The following is a 21,644-nucleotide window of genomic DNA, read 5'->3' on the forward strand; positions in this document are numbered from 1 at the left end:
ATATAGAGCAGCAACTATTTTCTTCTGCACCCATCCCCCACTCCAGTGTGCCCCAGTGATTATCCCTTTCCTCAGCTAGGTTAAGTGTTTATTTCTATCTCCACTCCTGCCATATCCAAGAATCATCTGGAATTATAGTTAAGAATACTCCATTTCTCTAAGGATTGTTTATCAAAAAAATAAAGTCAGGTGTGCGCTGGGGATATAGCTCAGTTGGTAGAGTACTTGCCTTACATGAACAAAGCCTTGGGTTCAATCCCCAGCACCACACACACACACACACACACACACACACACACACACACGCATGCGCGCCAGGTGTGGTGGCCCACACTTGTAATTCCAGCAGCTCAGGAGGCTGAGGCCTGAGGATCTCAAGTTTAGAGCAGCCTCAGCAACTTAGTGAGACCCTGTTTCAAAATAAAAAGGACCAGGGATGTGGCTCAGTGGTTAGGTGCCCCTGGGTTCAATCCCTGGTACAAAAAAGAGAGAGAAAAAGAAAGAGAAATAGAAAGAAAGAGAGAGAGAGAGAGAGAGAGAGAGAGAGAGAGAGAGAGAGAGAGAGAAGGAAAAAGAAAAAGCCAGGAGTTATTTGTTGGGAGCCCTTCCAAGAAATCCCAAAGATTTTAAGAATATAGGTATCCAGGGCTGGGGTTGTGACTCAGTGGGAGAGTGCTTGTCTAGCATGTGTGAGGCACTTGGTTTGATCCTCAGCACCACATTGGAAACAAATAAATAAAATAAAGGTATTTTTCCATCTGCAACCAAAAATATTTTTTAAAAATACAAGTAGCCAGCATAAAGACATAGGTCATATTGAGAAGATGGCCTTTTGATAGTCTTGAGAAAATGTTGTTATGGCCATGGTGATGGAGGATGCAAGGTGTTTGGTACCTGAGGAATGCTAGGAAATGCTTGCTGATCAACTGATTCCTTAATAGAATAAGTAACATTTGGGGCTAGGGCTGTAGCTCAGTGGTAGAGCGCTTACCTAGCATGTGTGAGGCACTGGGTTCCATCCTCAGCACCACATAAAAATAAATAAATAAAAAAGTATTGTATCCATCTACAACTAAAAAGTTTTACAAAAAGAATAAATAACAACATTTAAACAAAGATGTCACTCCTTTCTTTTTTATGGTCTTTAGGCCATGTTGTATAAGACGTTTTATTTGTCCATTTATTTATGATCTAGGAAATAAAATGCTCAGCATTCATTATCATAGGCATAGAAACTTAAATCTAACCCCCAAACTTCTTTTAGACATAATTTCAACCTCTTAACATTTCCAACTTTGAGTTCCAGTAAACCAATGGGCAAGAACAGGGCAAATTATCGTGATCCGATATGTGGACCAGTAAGTTAAGGGGCAACAGAGTAGGATTCTTGAAAATAGGACCATCGAAGGAAATGGCGCTGTGACAGGGAGGTGAGACAGCTGGGGTCAAAGGCTGATCAATGTCTTTTTTCATCATTCCTGTGCTCTCTGTCCCTTCCCCATGCCTGAACTAGCTGGAGACCGGGGATTTGAGCAGTGTTCCCCTGCACTGCTATCGCTACACTCACCCTAGATGCAGCAAAAACTTTCCCCCCACCCCTCAGCACAGCTTGCCAGGGGCTCCATGTGAGCACTAGGTTGCCTAAAATTGAGGGGAGGCAATCTGGTCAGAACTAAGGAGGGTCTGCTTCTTGCTGTCTATGCTACAGTTAATCCATTGCCATCTGTCTTTATTTTGCTGACTCACTACTTTCATTTGGGTTGGCAGTTCTTTTGCTGTTGGCTGCAGTCTTTAACTGTTTACAGAGGGCTGAGATGGATGGAGAATTAGGGGCTTTGCATTCATTCCCTGAATGAAATCCTACCCAGGTACTGTGGGCCTCTCGTTCAGGGGCTGAGGCCAAGGCCCCTGGATTTTGATGGATGGTGGAGATTAAGTGTAGGGTAACACATCATTTAGTCTGATTGCAAGGCCAGATTTCTCCCAAGTGCTGCCAAATGAGCTGGGAGGTCATGTGAATTGTCTGCCCAAGCACAAAGGAGCACGATGCCTTTTAATTAGAACAAGGATGAAGGCCATTCGGGACCTTGGTCTGTCAAAGAACTTGGAGCACCTAAATCCCGTACTTCATTCAAGGTTGTCTTTAAGCTTCACCTCATCCACAGTAAGCCTTCCCTGCAGAAAATTCTATCCCCACCCTCCACCTCACCTCTTCTCTAAAATGCACTTTCCCATACAGAATCTCATCAGCATTTGATTTTCATTGTGTACAGTTTTGGCTCACACTACCCTTTTGGAGCTGTCAGTCCTTCAGCAAGTTTGAGAGGTCTGTTTTTTATCCCAGTGAGATATAAGCTCAACAAGATGCAAAACTCTGTAGCCTGTATAGATTTAATTGCGATGCTCAGCATTATAAGTTTGCTGCCTGAAGCTAAGGTGATCATACAATTTATTGTCCTTATTAAGACACTTTTGAGAGTAAAGGGCAATGCTATTAATTATGACACTAGTTTAGCAGGTATAAATTGCTACCACCCTAGGCAAGCCAACACGTATGTTTATCCTACCTAAAGTTCTGGGTTCCTTCTCTATTTCTTTTGTTTCTATCCTGATTCTCAGGCAGGACTGATCAATACCAAGGACTGAAAAGACAGATATACCAAAAGACCTTCAACTCCCTGTACACTAGAAATGATCTAATGCTAGATGAAAGTAGACTTGAAAGAGTTAAAACTTATAAGAGTCCACTAGCAAATTGGCATAAGTCTTAAAATCATACATCCCAGGGATGTTTCTACTGAACTCCTATAGGTCTCAAAGGCCAGTGTTGGCTTCCCCCAATTTACCTTTCCTCAGGATCCAACCACTATATTCCAAAATGGAGATGATCTGATCATAAAAATTATTTCCTTGAAAACTTAGCTTTAAATGGTCAAGCTACCCCAGGGAATGTCCATGACAGTATTATTCATAATAGACAAAAAGTAGAAACAACTCAAATGCCTATCACCTGATGTGTGGATAAACAATGTGGTGTATCCATATAACAGAATATTATTCAGTCACAAAAAGGAATGAAGTACCAATACATGCTACAAGATGGATGAACCTTGAAGACCTGGTACTAAATGAAAGAAGCCATCACAAGAAACACCATATGGTTCCATTCCTATGAAAGATCTAGTATAGGCAAAGTCATTTAGGTTAGTGGCCACCTTAGACTGGGTGGATGGAGTTTAGGGTTGGGAGAAGTGACAGCTAAAGAGGATAGGTGTTATAAGTATTCTAAAATTTATTGTGGCGATGGTTGAACAACTCTGTGAATACACTAAAAACACTGAATTGCACACTTTAAGGGGTGAATTGTATGGTATGTAAATTAAATCTCAATAAAACCAGGGAAAATGTGACTTCCAGGCCTAAGTTGGAGCTACTTGGGCTAGGTCCTCACTTCTTTAGATACAATGTCTCAGGTTTCAAAAAGACCCCCATGAGGACAGCCCAGTGGGAAGAAGACTTATTAATATCCATAAGCCTTTAGGGTTTTCTTTTTTCTTTCTTTCTTTCTTTCTTTCTTTCTTTCTTTCTTTCTTTCTTTCTTTCTTTCTTTCTTTCGTGAGGGGGTACTAGGAATTGGACTCAGGGCCACTTGACTATTGAGACACATCCCCAGCTCTATTTTGTATTTTATGTAGAGACAGGGTCTCACTGAGCTGCTTAGCACCTTACTGTTGCTGAGGCTGGCTTTGAACTTGCAATCCTCCTGCCTCTGCCTCCTGAGCTTCTGGGAGGGGTTTTCTTAATTAGCCTTTATAGAAACCTTCAACCTAAAGTCACAGGATCCAATAATATTTGATAAGAAGGGGCTTTAGTGCTTATCCTACTGTAATCCCTGTCCCCATAGATGCTCAGGAAGAGGAAGTGACTCACTTGCATCACACAAGCTAGTTAGTAGCAGAACATGGACCAAAACCTGATGCTCCAAACTCCCACTCCAGTGCAGTTTCTGCCATACTGACTTCTCCATTGCCTCCCTTTCTCCTGCCCAACTCAAATCAGCCCCTCTGGCCCTTCCTGCCGAAATCCAGGAAGAGTCAAGTCTGAGAATCCAAGCTCAAAATCAGGGTGAATTTACCAACTATGATACAACTTTCCTAAATATCGGGTCAGGAAATCTGCGTTATAGGTCTCTCAACATCAGGATGTGGACAGAGTACAGGATTTGACCCCTGGTACAACTGAATTTGTGGAATAATCACATGCTTCTCTTTATACTGTATTTGGCAGTATTAGAAGAGAAAAATAATATTCATCTTAGGAAAAACCTTGGTAACTGCAAATTTGCTGGCAACCTTATTTCCTCTTGCTTTCTTGGAAGAAACCAAACGAAAAAGCAGCTGTACAAATTAGTCCTGACCAACAGGCCTGGGACCAAAACAAAACAAAACAAAAAATAATAAAGCCAAAAACAAATCAGGCTAAATATTTAAATCAGAATGGAAAATATATCCAACTATACGCCTACTGGAGTTCTTGAAACTGCTAATCTCCACTTGATTATCGACAACATCCTCTTTCCAGGAGGTCAGGACAAAGCTGGGGACAGTTTGACCGAGACAGCAATTTTCCCAACTCCTTCATCTGCATTCACAGATTTTTCTGATAGTCCTATCTAACAGCAGTGAAACCAATTTTCATGCTTGGTGGAGCCAGATTAGTCCCATAGTGAAAAGAAAACGTGCTTAGTAGGTCATCATTCAGCAGACACTATATGCCAGGCACCATGGTGGTGTGGAAGAAGACAGGAGAGAGGGCAGACATGATGCCTATCCAGGAGCCATATAGCTCCAGAATAAGGCAGACCACTATGAAGTTCAAGGGTAAAAGGCAAAAGTAAAGTTGAAGAGGCAGGAGAGTTTGTATATGTTGAATAACAGTAAAGGGACTCGTCTTTCTTGAACAGAGATTTCTTTTAAGGGAGTCAGTGGGATATTTGGTTGAAAAAGATGATAGGAGGGCTAGGGCTATACAGCTCAGTGGCAGAGTACTTGCCTGGCATGCATGAGACCTTGGGTTCCATCCCCAGCGCCACATTAAAAATGAATTAAAAGTCGTTTAAATATGTTAAAAGTATGTGATTTTAAAAGAAAGTCAGAGACAAATTGTGGAGGCATTGTAGCATTTTCAGGAGGTGAGTGGCCAGATGAAAACCACACTGGGGGAGTTTTCTCTTTACCCTTCCTTCAGCATTGGGTTAGATGTTGTCCTCTGGGATCCCACAACCTCCTGGGTCTTTTCACATTTTCCTATAACTTGCTGCTTCCTGGCTCTTCTTCCTCTCCAGCAGATGTCCTTGTGGAGAGAGCTTATATCTGCATGAAGCATATATCCCTAATGCCTGGCAAAGGGCTTAACATATGGTTGGCACTTTAGAAATGTTTGTTGATGCCGTGGGACAGAATGGGATGGGATCTGTTCTAAGGTTTTGGGAGACCCACCTGGAAGAAAAGGAAGGCAGAAGAGATTAGTCAGAAAGATACAGCCCTGGTATTAATAGGAAGAAATATGACCCTGACCTAAAGCAGTAGCAATGGTGACAGAGTAGAAGGAAGATATCAGATGCATTTGCAGGAAGAGTAGAAGGGTCTTAGGAACCTTGATTAACACTGATCTGAGGAAATAAAACAAAATGGCTATAGAAGTGGACCACGTTCCCCATGAGGCAGTGTAGTAGGTCCTACAGACCCCAATAGGATTAATCCATCCTGCTTGTATTTTGTGAACAAATTGGTCATGGTCCCAGCTGTCTGTGGGGGAGCCTGGCTCTTCTGTCTTTTTTATGTCTAAAGGTGAAAGGGATGGACCAGACACCATTGCTGATGGGCCTTTGCCCAGCTGTCTGTGCCAGCTGTGCTGACTCCCCAGAGAGCCTGTGCAGACCAGTAAGACCCAGCTCAGGAGTGATGAACCGCTATGGCTGTCTTAATCCTATGCTCTCAATGCAGCTCCCACCACCTGGAGGTGTCACACAAAGAAGCTCCAAACAAAGAATAGTGTCAGCCCCAGAAACAAGAGTCTCCTTTTCCTAGCCATGCCTGTTTCGTTCCACCTTCGGTCTTTCTGCTGCCCAGGAAGGGAGGGGTGAGAGAAAACCACGGAACTTTTCAAAATCCCATTTTCCAAAAGCTAAATCAGATTCATTCTGTGTCTCCTGCACAGACTGCATTAGTCTGGGTAATGTAAACACTGTGAGGCCACAGCTGTCTGCCAGCTGCAACGTTGAAGCCCATTTCAGGGGGCATGAAAAAACCTGTCTGTAACCATCACAGATGAGAAGTGTTAGCTAATGAATGGGCCCTGCTGAGGCCAGAGCCCAGCTGAGTTATTTCAGTCTTGGGCCTTAGCAGAGATTTTTATTGGGTAACAAATTTCAAATGCTCCAGTCACTCTCTAGACCCTAGATTGGAGCCGTTGCTCAATCTCCCCCCGCCCCCAAAAAAGTAATTCACTCCAGGGACATTCCTAGTTGCAGTTCAAGAATCTTGGAATTTGAAGTGCTGGGTGATTGCTCAAGGAGGGTACAGTGGGGATTAATAACATGGGCCTCCTTAGGTTATTTGCAGTAATGTACAGACTGGCCCTTTCCAAGAGCAAGGGTGTCCAGGGCTTCTTCTGGTCGAGTTGGAGTGGCCTGAAAAACAACTGGCTTTGAGTTGGACATCACTAGTTCTTTTGGGCCTAAGCCTAATCTTCTGATTCTTGCTGGCACCTTTCCATTCTTACTGTTCTCACTTCTCCTACATGGGCTCAGGTCAAGAGCAAGAACAACAGAGCCGAGATACCACCAGGTAAAATGAAATGAGGGCTGGGGGCCTAGGGAATTTGCTGGATTCTTGCCTAGAGTGTGAGCACCCCATTGCACCTTTCAGCATGCCTTGGGGTATAAGAGGTACTCCAAGCTCAGCCCTGTATATAGGAGCTATCTGTGAATTAGAGAAACATGAAAGAGAGAAAAGTGCTTATACCAAGCCAGTGATTTTTGTTGTGCTGGTGGTAATATGCAAATCACATAAAATTTACCATTTTTAAAAATTACCATTTTCAGTACATTTTCAAGTGTACTGAAAACTCAGTAGCATTTAGTATTTTCCCACTGTTGTGTTACTGAGATTTCTAACTACTTCTACAACATAATCATTGCCCCAAAGAAGACCTCCATATCCTTTAAGCAGTCATTCCCAATCTTCCACCAGTCACAGAAACCACTACTCCATTCTCCGACTCTGGATTTGCCTATTTTGAATGTTTCTTATAAGTAGAATCATACACTATATGGTCTTTATCATTGAATCTGATTGTTAAAAATATCTAGTGTGTGCTAGTCATTGAGGTAAGTATGAAGGTTCAGCCTCAACAGCAGCTAAGCTAGTAACAGCTGCTGTAATTCTTGGCGTTCTTCACTCCCTCAAGGTACATGCTGATTGATTTCTTTGTACCATCCTGTTGAATCCTTGCAGTTCTCTGAAGTAATAGTAATGTCTTAGATGAGTGGCTAAGGCTCAGAGAAATTGAGTAACTAGGCCAAAGTTGCCCTAGCAGTTAAGATTCCAGCTTAAGTCCTTCCATTATGCATCATGTATTTAGCCCTACTTAGAGCCAATCTGCTTACTTAGATGCCACATATTGCCTTCATGAAATGTGTTGCTTGCCACATCTGGGCCACCTTAAATCCCTACTGTGACAGACCCAATAGGCAAGGGAATGACCTCATCAGGCTTTTGGGAAAACACCCATGTGTTGCCAAGAGTAGGAGTCTGGCATGAGTGCCCCTTAGTGTTCAATGTCATTGGGCACATCCAGAATTTTCCTTTGTTCCTGGAAATGTAACCGCATCCCCTTTCTCTCCCACTCATCAGAGCATATGGGAACATTAGTGGGAGATATGATATTTATAGAGAAATCCTTGAATCTGCACAGATTTACTTTTCAAAGAAAATCATTTGCTAGCTTTATATGTGGTTATTGAAAACAATAACTGATTCTCAGACACTAGTTGATATTAAAGATAAGAACCTCTGATCCAAGCACATGTGAAACTTTAGAGGTGTCTAACTCTGCCCAGTTGGTTCCAGTGTGCAGGTGAATGCCCAGCTTTGTCAAGCTCCCCCTTGCTCCAGGATTGAAGGTCTGGAGTGGCCTTCATGAGACAGCCTTAAAAGCTGTGCACCTCATGTCTAGACTTTTGAACAGTGACTCTGGCTGCATCTGATAGGGACTCTCATGTCCCAACTGTGTATGCAAGAGATACCAAGGTCCTGACTCAAGTTCTGTAGCAAAACTTGAGAAAAGGGGGCTGGGGATGTGGCTCAAGCGGTAGCGCGCTCGCCTGGCATGCGTGCAGCCCGGGTTCGATCCTCAGCACCACATACAAACAAAGATGTTGTGTCCGCCGAGAACTAAAAAATAAATATTAAAAATTCTCTCTCTTTCTCTCTCTCTCTCCTCTCTCACTCTCTCTTTAAAAAAAAAAAAAAACTTGAGAAAAGGGATCTATGTTTAAAAGACCCATGAATGAGAGTGGCATTTGGGAAAGTTGAATGGAACTGAAAGTGACAGATATTGATACTCAACAGTCAGCTTCTAGAAGAAGAAGAATGATATCACCTGAATTCAAATAAGCAGAACATATGTTCCTCATGTGTTATGAGTTGAAAATCATTCCTTCATGTGGGATCAGTTAAAAATCAAGCTTGGGACTTAGTGTATGTTTAATACAAAAACTCTCAATAAAAAGACTCTGGAGGCAAAATCCATGCAAGGGTATGCTATAATCATCAGTGCAAATAATCAACCAGTCAACATTTGCCTGTAAGACATCAAAGGATGGGAATGGGTAAGGATGGTAATTACTAAGAGTGAGGGTGGTAATGGACAGAAATTATTTTTGCCATCAAAGTTGACTGGAGCTCAACATGGAGAGTTTTTCTAAGCATAAGAGGGATTTGGATCTTGCAGCTGAGGTGAGCTGGCAAAAAAAAAAAAAGGAAAACTCAATTCTTTTGATGTTTAATATACATTACAAGAATTTTCAAAAGATAAGCTCTTGGAGCTGAGCATAGTGGTACATACCTGTAATTTGAGTGATTTGAAACACTGAGGCAGGAGGGTTGCATGATTGAGGCCAGCCTCAGCAAATTAGTGAGACTCTGTCTCAAAAATAAAAAGTAAAAAGAGTTGGGGATGTGGCTCAGTGGTCCAGAGCCCCTGAGTTCAAAATTCCCGGTATCCCTCTAATTAATAATAATAATAATAATAATAATAATATTCCACTCTGGAAGCCCACTAAATGAAAGAGACAGAAATCAGAATGGAATGTAGAAAACATTATTCCTCTTTTGCAATACAGGTATAAAATTAGAACTATTAAAAAAATAAAAACCTGGCATGCCCTTTCACAGCAAATAGCTAACAGTTCTTTCTGCTTTAAAGAATCCGTGGAGTAAAGTAGTCACCTGATCTAAAATAGAAACACGAAACAGACAGCCACAAAGAAAAAAAAGTCTTAATGAAGTCAGGAAAGGGTCAAGGGCATGGGGAGGCTGCCTAGCAAGGCCAGGCAGGAAAGATTAAAGCAAACTAGTTGGGGAAGATGAAGGCATCGAAGAGATGCCATATGATCAAAGTCTGTAGAGAAACTCCTTAAAGGTCATGGGGACTTAGATTGTCAGTCAGATTTTGGACCCCAAGAGAGAAAGAGCCATCATTTTTTTAATTTTTTTTTTTTAGTTGTAGTTGGACACAATATTTTATTTATTTATATGTGGTGCTGAGGATCGAACCCAGTGCCTCACACGTGCAAGGTGGGTGCTGTACCACTGAGCCACAACCCCAGCCCCCGAGAGAGAGAGCCATTTTCAGTACATTTCAAGAAAAAGAGACAAAAAGGGCAATATTACTGTACACAGTGGGTACAAGATACTAAGTAAATATAAAGGCAATGTGCAAATGTTGTTATTCTGGAAGGATTTATAAAGTCACAAAGAATTTCTCAAAGAACTTACAATAAACTGATTCCTGGTTTAATCCTTATAATTCCAGTATCAATAACAGCTACCATTTCTTGAGCACTATGTTCTAGACACCATGCTGAGTGAGCTCTTTACATGGTTTTCTTATGTTCTCCTTTCCTCCTTAAGTACCTATGTTACTACCATAGGATTAAATATGAGGAAACTGAAGCTCAGAGAGGTTAAGTCACTTTGATGAAGTGAAACAGCTAGTCAGTGGTGGAACTTGACCTCAAAGCCACATCTCCCTTAATTCCCAGACACAGAGAAGGCTCTGTGAAATAGCCAGAAGCAGGAAATGACAGCCAGGAAAGACATATGGGACCCTGCCGACTATACTTTTTTTTCATTTAGGACGCCATGCAGAACTTCCCATGATAACGCATCTTACTACCCCCACCCTTTTGTGCTATTGGGAATGGAACCCATAGTCTCACACATGCTAGGCAAGTGCTCTATCACTGAGCTACATTCTCAGCCTTTTTATTTTTAAAAATTTATTTATTTAAAATTTTTTTAATCTTTATCTTTTATTTATTTATTTTTATGTGGTGTTGAAGATCAAACCCAGTGCCTCACACATGCTAGGCAAGACCTCTACCACTGAGTACATGAGTACATGAGTTGAGCTGGAGTGCTGGAGCAGCTGGATGGCTGCAGCTGTCATTTCATACAGCAGACAGCCTTTTGAGAGGCTCTGGGAAGGGAAAAAGAGGGAAATTTTCAGACATCATAGCAACTTGTAGTTAAGAAGGTTGGCTATTGTTTTCAGGTAGGGAATCAAATACTCTCTTAAAAATAGCTCTTAAAGGAAAGGGAAAGTAAATTTGTGTATTAAGAATAATGATTTGTCCCCCCAAGGGATGATACTTCAATACACTAGTAGTAGAGCCAGTTCTGTTTGGCAAATCCCCAGGTCTAACTGCCTCTGGCCAGAACTTGCCTAGCCCTGGTACCCAGATACTAGATATCATGGACCAAATAAAAAGAAGGGGGTGAATGAGGAATGAAAATAGTTGGGACTAGTTCTCTGTCCCAGACAGACAAGTTGCAACAGAGTCAACTGTAGGAAGTTTCTAGGAAGAGACCTGTGGAAACAATAGGCCTCCTTTTTAAATTTCTACAGAATGGATCGGTACAGAATTCCACCATTTTATCCATTCACTCAACAAATATTTATTGAGCACCAACTATGTGCCAGGCATTATGATAGGCATCAAGAGTACAATATTAAACAAAACATCCTCTGTCCTCAGGACCTCATGAAGCCTACTTATCATAGGAGAGATGAGTGCTAAATAAGCAAATACACAATGAACATGTACAGTCAATTCTTGGAGATTGATTTTAGAACACATTGCCATAGAATGGATACCAAAACTATGTTCAAGTTCCTTATATATAATGGTATAGAATTTGCACATAACCTATGCACATCCTCTCAATATACTTCAGAAAAATCTGTAGATTACATATAATACCTAATTTGATGTAAAAGCTATGTAAATAGTTATTATACTATTTGTTTAGGGAACAATGACAAGAAATAAGTCTATATATGTTTGGTATGCACACAAATTTTCTTTTTAAACTTTTAGTTGTCAATAGACTTTTATTTATTTGTTTTTATATGGTGCTGAGAATTGAACCCGGTGCCTCATGTGTGCTAGGCAAGTGCTCTATCAATCACTGAGCCTCAACCCCAGCTTGACACAAATTCTTAAAAAATCTTTCAAATCTGTATTTTGTTGAATCCATGGATGCAAAACCCATGGATATGGAGGACTGGCTTTAATTTAAAATGGTAATGAGTACTATGAGCAGGACAAAAAAAAAATTCTGCAAAAGATAAAATATAGGTGGGGCCTGGGCCAAGGGATCAGGATAGCTTGAGTCCCGAATGAAGAGAAGGGGGACAGTCACTTCAATAAGAGACAGGAGAAGGGCCCTCAAGCCTGAGGGGAACATGTATGTGAAAGCACTTTGAGGATCAGGCTCTTGAAGGTGCTGGTCAGGAAAGAGGCCTTGTAAGAATCGTTCTACCTTCCACTTCTCCCTGGCAAACCAAAGTATCCTAGGCTTTGTGGTTGCTTAGGATCCAGATCCATGTAGGTTCCAGATGCCAATGAGACATTGCCCAGTGAGGCTGTGGGGTGATACACCCTGTTTGTGGTTTCAACCAGTTGGATAAGGTGAGCTTCCCAAGTGTTCCTAGAGCTGACAGCTCTAGACTCATTCCCCAGTGACTTGCATTTTTGTTTGCTTGTGAAGAGGTGAGCCTGAGTCGGTTAGGGTTAATGTCTGAGGCAGTGCTGGGCTTCAGGAAAAGGGCAGGCAGCAATGAGAGCAGGAGCTGGAGCCAAGAAGCAGCTCCTGCCAGCAAGTTCTGCTCTTTCCCTTTCCTCCAGCATGGCTGCCCAAGGAGCCCCCACTGACTGTTTATGGTGATCTGTTTGTTTCGCAATTGACAAAGAAGGAGGGAGCCCTTTCTGACATTTTTGCCCAGAGGCCCCAGACTTCTCAGTATGAAACTGCCAAATACGCAACTTTGGGTGGATATTTGGCTGAATCACTTTGAAGGGCTCGTCAGTGCCTAAAATGGAAATTGTTAGAAAGCAGAGGAGGCTGGTTGCCAGCAACCATGAAATGGTAATGACCAAATCATTTATTTTTGCAATGAAATGTCATCCCCTAACACTACAAAGGTACATTTTTTTTCAAGCTGAAAAGTACGAACTACCTATAAAAATCTTCAAAAGTGATCCTGTGTGCCATGCACACATACTCGCACACCCCTATCTCTCCTACCTTTCGCCTTCCCTCCCAAACCAAGCCTCTTCCTCCAAGTTCCTGGAGACCAGCTGCAACCTGGGATGAATTAAGAGGTTGGCTCATTGTGAAAGGTAATCAGGCTTCAGCCCTCCTATAAAGGGAAGGGGAGTTCGTTTGGTTCTTATAAGATGGTGTGTGGCCGACTTTCCACATGGGAAAGTTGGTAGGCAGTAATAGGTTCTGCCCCCAAACACCATGTGGGTCTTTTTTTTAACAGTCTGTTTAAGTCTTACTATAGTTGCACTTAGGAGACGTGACACTTAATAAGGTTTTACTACATGTATCAGCTGAGTTAATAGGCAAATCAGGCAAGATCTCCAATTTGGTACCTTTTCTGTTTCAATTTTGGTACTTATTTTTCTGAGTTTAGCAGGAAGAGACTAGAAAATACATTGTGGACTGATACTGGGGAATGCAGAAAATCTACTAATATTTCTTTGAAAATAGCCATTAAGATACTGTTCCCTTGGGCCAATTCCTGAGAGGCTTTTACCACATAGAAAGCCCTAGGTCCTTCTTTGAGTTTTTCCATAATGACTCCTGTGTTGGAATCAGTGAAAATTTATACTACCATAAAATATATTTTAAAGTAATGCTTTACAAGCCTTTGGCTCAAAAATGTTCAAACGATGTCTGCATGCTCAAAACTGGAAAGTAAGATGGCTTCATTCAACTTTTTCAACAGAAGTGGTTTTCCCCAAACTCATTTGTGAGTGGTAGATTTCAGATCCATTAGGTAAGCAGATCTGGTGTTAAGAAAGGGTATAAGAACATCACTGTTAGTCACTAACCTTGATCATCCAAAAATGGCAGTTGCACAGTGTCCCTGCATTTAAAGCCTATGCTTTTGGAATCTCTGTTATGCAAAGGGTCGGGGTGGCCACTAGATAAATGATGACATTTGACAAATCTAATAGATTTGCCAGCAGAGAAGAATGTGGCTTTTTTCCAACACTTTCTTTAGCTTGGGGAAACCCATTTTGTGTCATCTTCTTTTATGTTTCCACTTTTAAAAAGAAAACATGGCCCATTTTCAGTGCCATGAAGTCACCACTTTGCAGGTCTGCGTGGGGAAGCTTTTTTCTCTGTATAAGGGACACAGAATGTCATGAAAACCAGGAAAGGCACTTAGGCCTGACCAGATATGCAGGCACAGGAAGCAAGGTGGAGCTGTCGGTCCCTAGAGAAGCCAGTATTATCAGTGTCACTTTTGTTCCTCCCAGGAAATTGACCCCACTTGAAAACATGATGGTTCACAGCAGAGATCCCCAAGCTAGCTGTCCTGGGTTGAATACTAGCTCCCCTGCTTACTAGCTATTTAACCTTGAGCAATTACCTCTATGTGCCTCAGTTTCCTAAGCTATGAATAATAATCCTATACTGCAGAGTAAAGTTTTGAGGATTAGATGAGCTCAGATGAGCATTTAAACTGCTTAGAACAATGTCTAGCATGCACTTATTAAATGTTTGGCCAATGTCAGCCATTTTCATTAAGATATCTTTATGAAGAATCTTTCAGATGCATTTGTTTCAGAGAACCTTGGCCTCCTGTGAACCCAGGAGTGGAAAAGGTTGCCTTGCACAGGGCCATCCTGTCTCTCTTGTGTCCAAGACTCTGTCTCTGTGGTCCAGGACAACCTTTGTTTGCTCTGGAATAAGTAACTTTATTCTTCCTGCAGGGCTAACTTTTAGATCCAATGGAGGACCTACCCCAGGTTTCATCTCCCTAGGTGCACAAGTCAGTGATAATTGATCAAAAGAATGGAAAAGTATCTGATGAGGAGAAAAGTGTGAGCATTTAAACTTCACAAATAAGCAACTGTCTCTCACATTTACAAAGGGATTGGACAGAACTTAGACTTGAAGGCTTTTGGAGTTGACAAAGACTCTTTAGAAAAGAATGTTCCCTGGGGGTTCTCCATGTCTACAGAGGTCCAAACAAGAGAAAACAGATTGTGGTTAGACCCAGGGAAGACATTTGACCACAGATGGAAAAAATGCTGGGCCAGATTCCCCAAACAGGTTCTGTAACATGTTTCCCTGGTAAATTGGGAAAAGAGTGACTAACCATCTCTTCTAGATTGTTTCATAGATCATCCGAGCAGGAAGAGCCCTTAGAGTTGTCTTATTTATTTTAAGGATGAAATGGTAAGATGCAGAGAGAAGGGACGATAGCCCTATAGGCATATAACAAATTATTGACAGAACTGGGCTTCAAATCCTAGGCCGAAGATCACACCACTGTACCATAGTGGTTTCTTAAAAGGTAACCGAATTGCTCTTTTTACTGATTCTGGAATGTTCCATAGTACCAACATACTAAAACAAATTGAGGCCCACCCAGAAGGACTCAAAGGTACTGAGCAGTGCCCAAATTGCAATTCCTCTAGTTTATCCATCCGATTCTGGAGCTCTGGCTGTCAAAGTGCTTCGGCCAAGTCTCCTCATTCAACTAACTGGTCTTCTTAACTTACCATTTGAAAGCAGCTGTGGTTAAGCAGAGCTTGCTGACTCAGCCCATGTAGTAAGGATGACTAAACACAAGAATTTCCTGTGGGGGGATGGAGAATATCTTTCAAATGCATTTGTTTCAGGGAACCTTTCTGATCAGTCAGGAGCTAGCCCACCGTGGGCCCATGAGGCAAAGCAGCAGGCTGTCCCCCTCAGCACCAAGGCAGGATTTGCAGATGTTTCCTTTTTTTTTTCTTTCTTTTTCTAAACAACATTGTGGCTGTCTCAGCGGCACCATTTTGGTCTGGCTAGCATTTGAACAGAATTTGATCTGCCAAGTGGTACAGCCCAAAGCCGAGGGGAGCGGTTGTCTCCCCTGACTGGAGGGGCCTTTCACATTCCCCTGATCAGAGGCCTTCTCCCAGGGGTGAATTGGGGCTGATCTGTTTTATCTCAAGGCAATTTCAATTCTGAGCCCACCTTGAACTCGAATGAGAGGATCATTTATGCTGACCAATCATAAAACAATGTGGGCTGGTTTCCATCTCCAGGGTGCACTCTAGGGAGTTTGCAATCTGGAGTCAAGTTATCATGTTCAGGTCTGAATACCACACAGACACTGGACAACTTTAGGAAACGAACATTGACCTTCAGTTGGATTGCTCACCAAGTTTGAGGCAATAATCCAATGAAACCAAAATTTGGATAAATATTTCAAGACTCTTGGCTGGGAAGGAGTCGGCCTTGCTCAATTACAAAGTTGGAGACACCTGGTGCATTTGGGAACGACTCATTTTCTTTATAACTTGCGAATTAGAAAAGGGGGTGGGGAAAAGAGAGAGAGTGAGCGTACTCAGCCATATACAACTTGAAAAGCTCAGACATTGAGGATTCAAGTCAAAGGGACCAGCTTCAACTTTTCCCCATCCTTCCCAGTCTCTACCTCGTGTTCCTAAGGAGAAAACAGGACTAACAGCCTCAGAGGTCTCAAAGAAAATCAAGGACTCATTTTTCATAAGTGAGTAACAATTTCTTATTCCAATGGGGGAAATGTTGTGGAATAAACAATGGAGTCATGGAAAATAAACTAGTTTAGGGGAGAGGGGAGGAGAGAGGGAACACCCCAATTCCTTGCCATTTAGCAGTGTGAGCTTAGAGTGTTTTTGTTTTCTTAGTCTGTTTCCAATTCTGTAAAAATTTACTTAAGCTATATGCAGTGCCTGGTAATAAAATGGTCCCAATACATATTTTTCTGAATAACTGAGAATGAGAGAGGAAGAAAGCAAGAGAGTGAATGAATCCATGGTGGAACAATAAGGATCTGTTTGGTTCATGGAGTTGGTTTGAAGCTGAATTGAAATAATCATTATGAGTTTGCATGTTTTCAACAATTTTATGGTTAATCAATTATCTGTATGTTCACTATCTTATTTGAATCTTACAAGGTACCTGCCTGATACATAAGCAGGGTGAGAATCATTAGCTGTCTCATACAGAGAAATAAGGCTCAGAGAAGGGAGGGCAATAAGATAGACCTGAACTAAGACTCTAGAACCAGAACTCCTTTAAACACACCATACAACCTCTTCTTTTTGCTGGGCATAGTGACTCATGCCTATAATCTCAGCAGCTTGGGAGGCTGAGGCAGGAGAATCATGAGTTCAAAGCCAGTCTCAGCAACTTATCAAGGCTCTAAGCAACTCAGTGAGACCCTGTCTCTAAATAAAATATATTTTAAAATGGCCAGGGATGTGGCTCAGTGGTCAAGTGCCCCTGAGTTCAATCCCCAGTATTACTACTACTACTACTAATAATAATAATAATTTTAAAATACCTCTTCCTTCCAAATTAAAAATAAAGTTGAAAAGAAAAGTGCTACAGACCATTGCATTAGATCTATTCCTTACAACTAAGTATCCTTTATGTGAAGACTTGAACATTAGAGATGGGTTATAGAAGCAATATCAGGCTATAACTTACAATGCTATTAAAGATCTGAGTAAGACTGTGTCTACTCACAGCATAAGAGGCCAGGGGGAAATGGCCTTGAAGTGACTTGAGTTGGGATTATCTAATATTTTTGTAAAAGAACAATAGGGCCTCTAGTTGGCAGGAAAGTCAGAGTTGCTATTTGGAATAACAGGGGACCATATAAGAAGGTTGACTGTGCTGTGAGATGAGCGAGCCGAAATATACTGAGTCTGCACCCATCAGGCCCCTGGGCCGTCATGAAGCCATCGCCTGCTTAACAGGGGCAGAGTTGTGGTCCAAATTGTCTTGAGGTTTACATAAGTCTTACACCTCTTGACTCATGGCACTGACAGGGTTGTTAAGGTCATAGTCCAATTTCCATCCAATGAAGTCACTCCTATCTGGTAAGGGGCTTCCTACCCTCCAGTGACAAAAAGCATAGTACCATCCTATGTGAAGTTTCCAGTTCTGCTTTTCTGGCCATTTCTGATGGTGGTCATCTGTGCCGTCGTCATTTCTGACTACACAGGGAACTAGAAGAATACAGAGATGTTACTTATAAATGTATCTCCTGCTGGCAATTAGGCATTGAAAACAAAATTTTCATAGGGCTAATCCTGATTTTTGTGCCCTAGGTTGGCTTGTTATTTAAAGGAATCATTGTTCCCTAATTTATTGCTTTTTAAAACATAGAATTTGGTTTGCTTAAAGCAGGAGTTTTTAACCTGAGGTCTGTTGCTCTTGGATGAGATACAAGAAACTCAGTGAATTTCTCTGAAATTATGTGCAAAATTGTGGGTTTGTATTTATACATTCCTCCAAGGAGAGGGTCTACGGCTTTCCTCAAAATCTCAAAGGGGTTCATACTCAAAAAGTAGAAGCATTGGCTTAGAAAAAGGGGGAATTGTAATTGCGTTTATGAATCTTACAATATCAACTTCAGTTGCCATTTATTCAGAAAGTGACTTTGCTTCTGTGAATTGCGTGGTCTGATTCTCTTCCCTTTGCTGCCTATGAAAGGTATTTACCCATGGGACAAGCTTTGTTCTTCTTTTTCACTGTCTGACTTACAGAGTAATAACTGTACATACCTGTCAGGGGAGATTCTGTGTTCGTGCAGGGTTATAACCATGCTAATGCGAGTTCAGTGGCAGTTGGAGACTAGAATAAGGTCTTTGATAAATATTTCCAAGTTCTTGTCTTCCGAGTATAGCCTATCAGGCAGATATCTTTGTTGTACAGCATGAGTTTTGAAATCAGACAGCTCTGTGACTTTAGGCAAGTCACTTAATCTCTCTGGGTCTCATTTTCCTCACCTGACAGAGGGGGATAATAATAATAATAATGTGGTTGGGATGAGAAATTAAATCATGGATATAATGTGCTAGACACATAGTTCATGCTTAATAAATAGCGGTACCAAGAGCATCTGTGACAGATGGCCAGGTCCTTAAGAAGATTCAAACCCTTTTTTTCTAAATTTTATTGGTTCTTGTTAGTTATATATGACAGTAGCATGCATTTTGATAAAATTATACGATCAGTTATACTCCATTTATGTACAATAAGTCAAAATGCATTCTACTGTCATGTATAACTAATTAGAACAAATACAAAATTATATAAGCATAGGATATATTTTATGCTAATTAGAACTTCATTCTTGTGGGTGGGCATGATGGTGGGATTCACGTAGATGTTTTGTTGTTGTTGTTGTTGTTGTTTTAAAATATTTTTTAGATGTTGATGAACCTTTATTTTATTTATTTATTTTATGTGGTGCTGAGAATTGAGCCCAGTGCCTCACACATGCTAGACAAGTGCTCTACCAGTGAGCCCCAGTCCTAGCCCCAGCCCCATGTAGGTGTTTTCACATAGTAATAGGAAAGGCAGTCAAATAGATCCAAAGCTTTTGTTCTGGGGATACATAGTTATGTCTGGGGGGCTCCCTTTCTATGAAGGGCCATGCTCTTTAGACCATTCATGAGCATGGGGACAAAACTGGTTGTACCTTTGTTACTTTATCAAAGCATGGAGTTTGGCCTGTTCAACAAATGCCCTCTTCTCAGAGCTGAGGAGCCCTGAAACTATGTTTGACTACTGAACCCAGAAGTTCTCCATAGGGATTTAGGCTGTGTTTATAGAAGGCCAGAACAATGGGAGCAGTTAAATCAGCTCAAAACCTCCAGTTGGTCCTTTGGCCTAGTAACAATTAACAGTGTCCAAAGGGTTTCCCAACCCTGTTCCAATTTGATCCTCAAAAGAGCCAGAGGAGGTGAGTAGAGTGGGTGTTGGAAAAATTCCTTACTATAGTAATGATGTAAGCAAGTCCAGGGTTTGAGGACTTTGAAAATACAGTGGTTGAAAACAGGTATTTACTGATTATTAGTTTTTGAGTTTTAGGTTTATTGACTATAACTGAATATGTCACAGATATGGTCAGATGGAAAGGCTAATATAGTCAGGTTAGGATATCAAGAACTATATGACGACAGAACATCAAAAAGATTATGTGAACTGGGTGCTGTGCCGCATGCCTGTAATCCCAGTGGCTTGGGAGGTTGAGGCAGGAGGATCACAAGTTGGAGGCTATCCTCAGCAACTTAGTGATACCCTCAGCAACTTGGCAAGACCCTGTATCTACATAAAATATTAAAAAGGGCTGGAGATGTGGCTCAGTGGCTAAGCTACCCTGGGTTCAGTCCCTGGGGGTAGGAAAAAAGAAAAGGCAGCTATGGCTTGGGAGAACACATTTGCAAACTGTCATTTTGATTTGCTGTGAGTCTTCATAGAAAAGCTGAGCCCTGGGTGTTGAAGGAGACAAATGGAAGCAGAAAGTTCGGTGGGAAGATGAAAAAGAACACAGTGGGTGGGGTGAGCATGCTGGGTGAATGGAAGGACTTATGTAGTGGTCATTCAGGAGCACTGCTTTGAGCAGTAGTAGGAACTGGAGTTAGTGAGGTTTATGGAAAGCCTTCATTGGGTTAAGGAGGCTATAGAATGTCTTGATGCAGTCTGGACTTGATCTGGTACGCAGCAAAGAGCAGCGGGGTATGGCAACAGCATGGAGAAAAGGGGATCGAGTCAGAGAGGCCAGCTGGGAGCCAGGACTAAGAATCCAGACATCAGTGGTCAGAGCATGAGTGAGCACAGGGCCACGGAAACAAGGAGAGGACAGCGAGGGAAGTGCCCGTTGGTTTCTAGAGACTTTGCCTCAGTTCAGATAAAGACTTTTCTCACAATAAGGTGTAAATCATTTTTGGTTTTTATATTTCACTAACGTGAGTGATGCTTCTTTCAGTGCAGGAGCTTGTGACCAGCTTTAAGAAAACCAGGCAAACCAGGAGTGGCAGCCTGTAATCCCAGTGGCTCGGGAGGCTGAGACAGGAGGATCATGAGTTCAAAGCCAGCCTCAGCAATATTGAGGCGCTAAGCAACTCAGTGAGACCCTGTCTCTAAATAATAATGGGGATGTGGCTCAGTGGTCAAGTACCCCTAGGTTCAATCCTCAGTATCAATAAATAAATAAGAGAAACAAAGAAAAGGGCTGGGCATGTGGCTCAGTGGTAAAGCACCCCTGGATTCAATCCTCAGTACAAAAGAAAAGGAAAAAAAAAAAAACAGGCAAAAGAACTTGCAAAGTGAAGAAATAGAGAAAACTTTTGCAAAATGGTTCTTTATGAAAGGATGTGCAGAGAGTTCCTCGACAGAAACCATCCTAACCTAGATGTGCATCAGTGCTCTGCACCCAAAGAAGGCTCTGTGCTAAGGTGACAAAACACCTCCATAGTCCCCTCCTTGGCCTTTGTCCAGAATTCTAATTGATATAACAGGTCTGGTGAAGCTCTTTGGGTAGAAAGACACCTCTCTCAGCCTGCACAGTTTGGTCAAAACCTGGTTGCTTATTGAGAGCCACAGTTTAGTCAGAATGATGCCTGGCATTTTTGCTAGAGGGAATGGTTGAAAGATGACCCTGCTAAGGGGTTAATACTAACCTGTGAAAAAGAGTGATTTTTTTGGTTTGCCAAAAGTTTTCTTTTCTATATATTAGAAAACTACATCTCCATTGAATGTTTAAATGTAAAATTCTACTAAAATTATTAAGACAACAATTTAGTATCTCATAGTTTGGATACTTTTCTGAAAAGTATTTGCCAAAACTGAAATGCTTCAGTATTTTACATTGTCTGACTAATTAGAGTGACTTTTTGTCTGGATCTTATAGGAAAGGATGTTTTCTTTTTCTTATTTCTTCCATCTCTCCTTTTTATATTTTTTACTTTATATGTATAACATACATGCCTATATATTTTATATACTACT

The 21,644-nt window shown here is 41.5% G+C and overlaps 1 protein-coding gene across 2 annotated transcripts in view; it reads left to right on the forward strand.

Moving 5' to 3' along the window:
• Nucleotides 1–21,644, forward strand: part of Plac1 (placenta enriched 1) — a 135,737-nt gene that overhangs the window by 73,946 nt on the left and 40,147 nt on the right. The window contains exon 1 of one of the 2 annotated variants that reach the window (XM_005337703.3): nucleotides 15,964–16,368. The exons of the other annotated variant lie outside the window; for it this stretch is intronic. The gene's annotated coding sequence lies outside the window, so the exon portion shown is untranslated. Of the gene's footprint in view, nucleotides 1–15,963; nucleotides 16,369–21,644 lie in introns of those variants that run through there. 2 annotated transcript variants of the gene reach the window in all.

The sequence above is a fragment of the Ictidomys tridecemlineatus genome, chromosome X, assembly GCF_052094955.1.
Source record: "Ictidomys tridecemlineatus isolate mIctTri1 chromosome X, mIctTri1.hap1, whole genome shotgun sequence".
In the NCBI taxonomy this organism is placed as follows: domain Eukaryota; kingdom Metazoa; phylum Chordata; class Mammalia; order Rodentia; family Sciuridae; genus Ictidomys; species Ictidomys tridecemlineatus.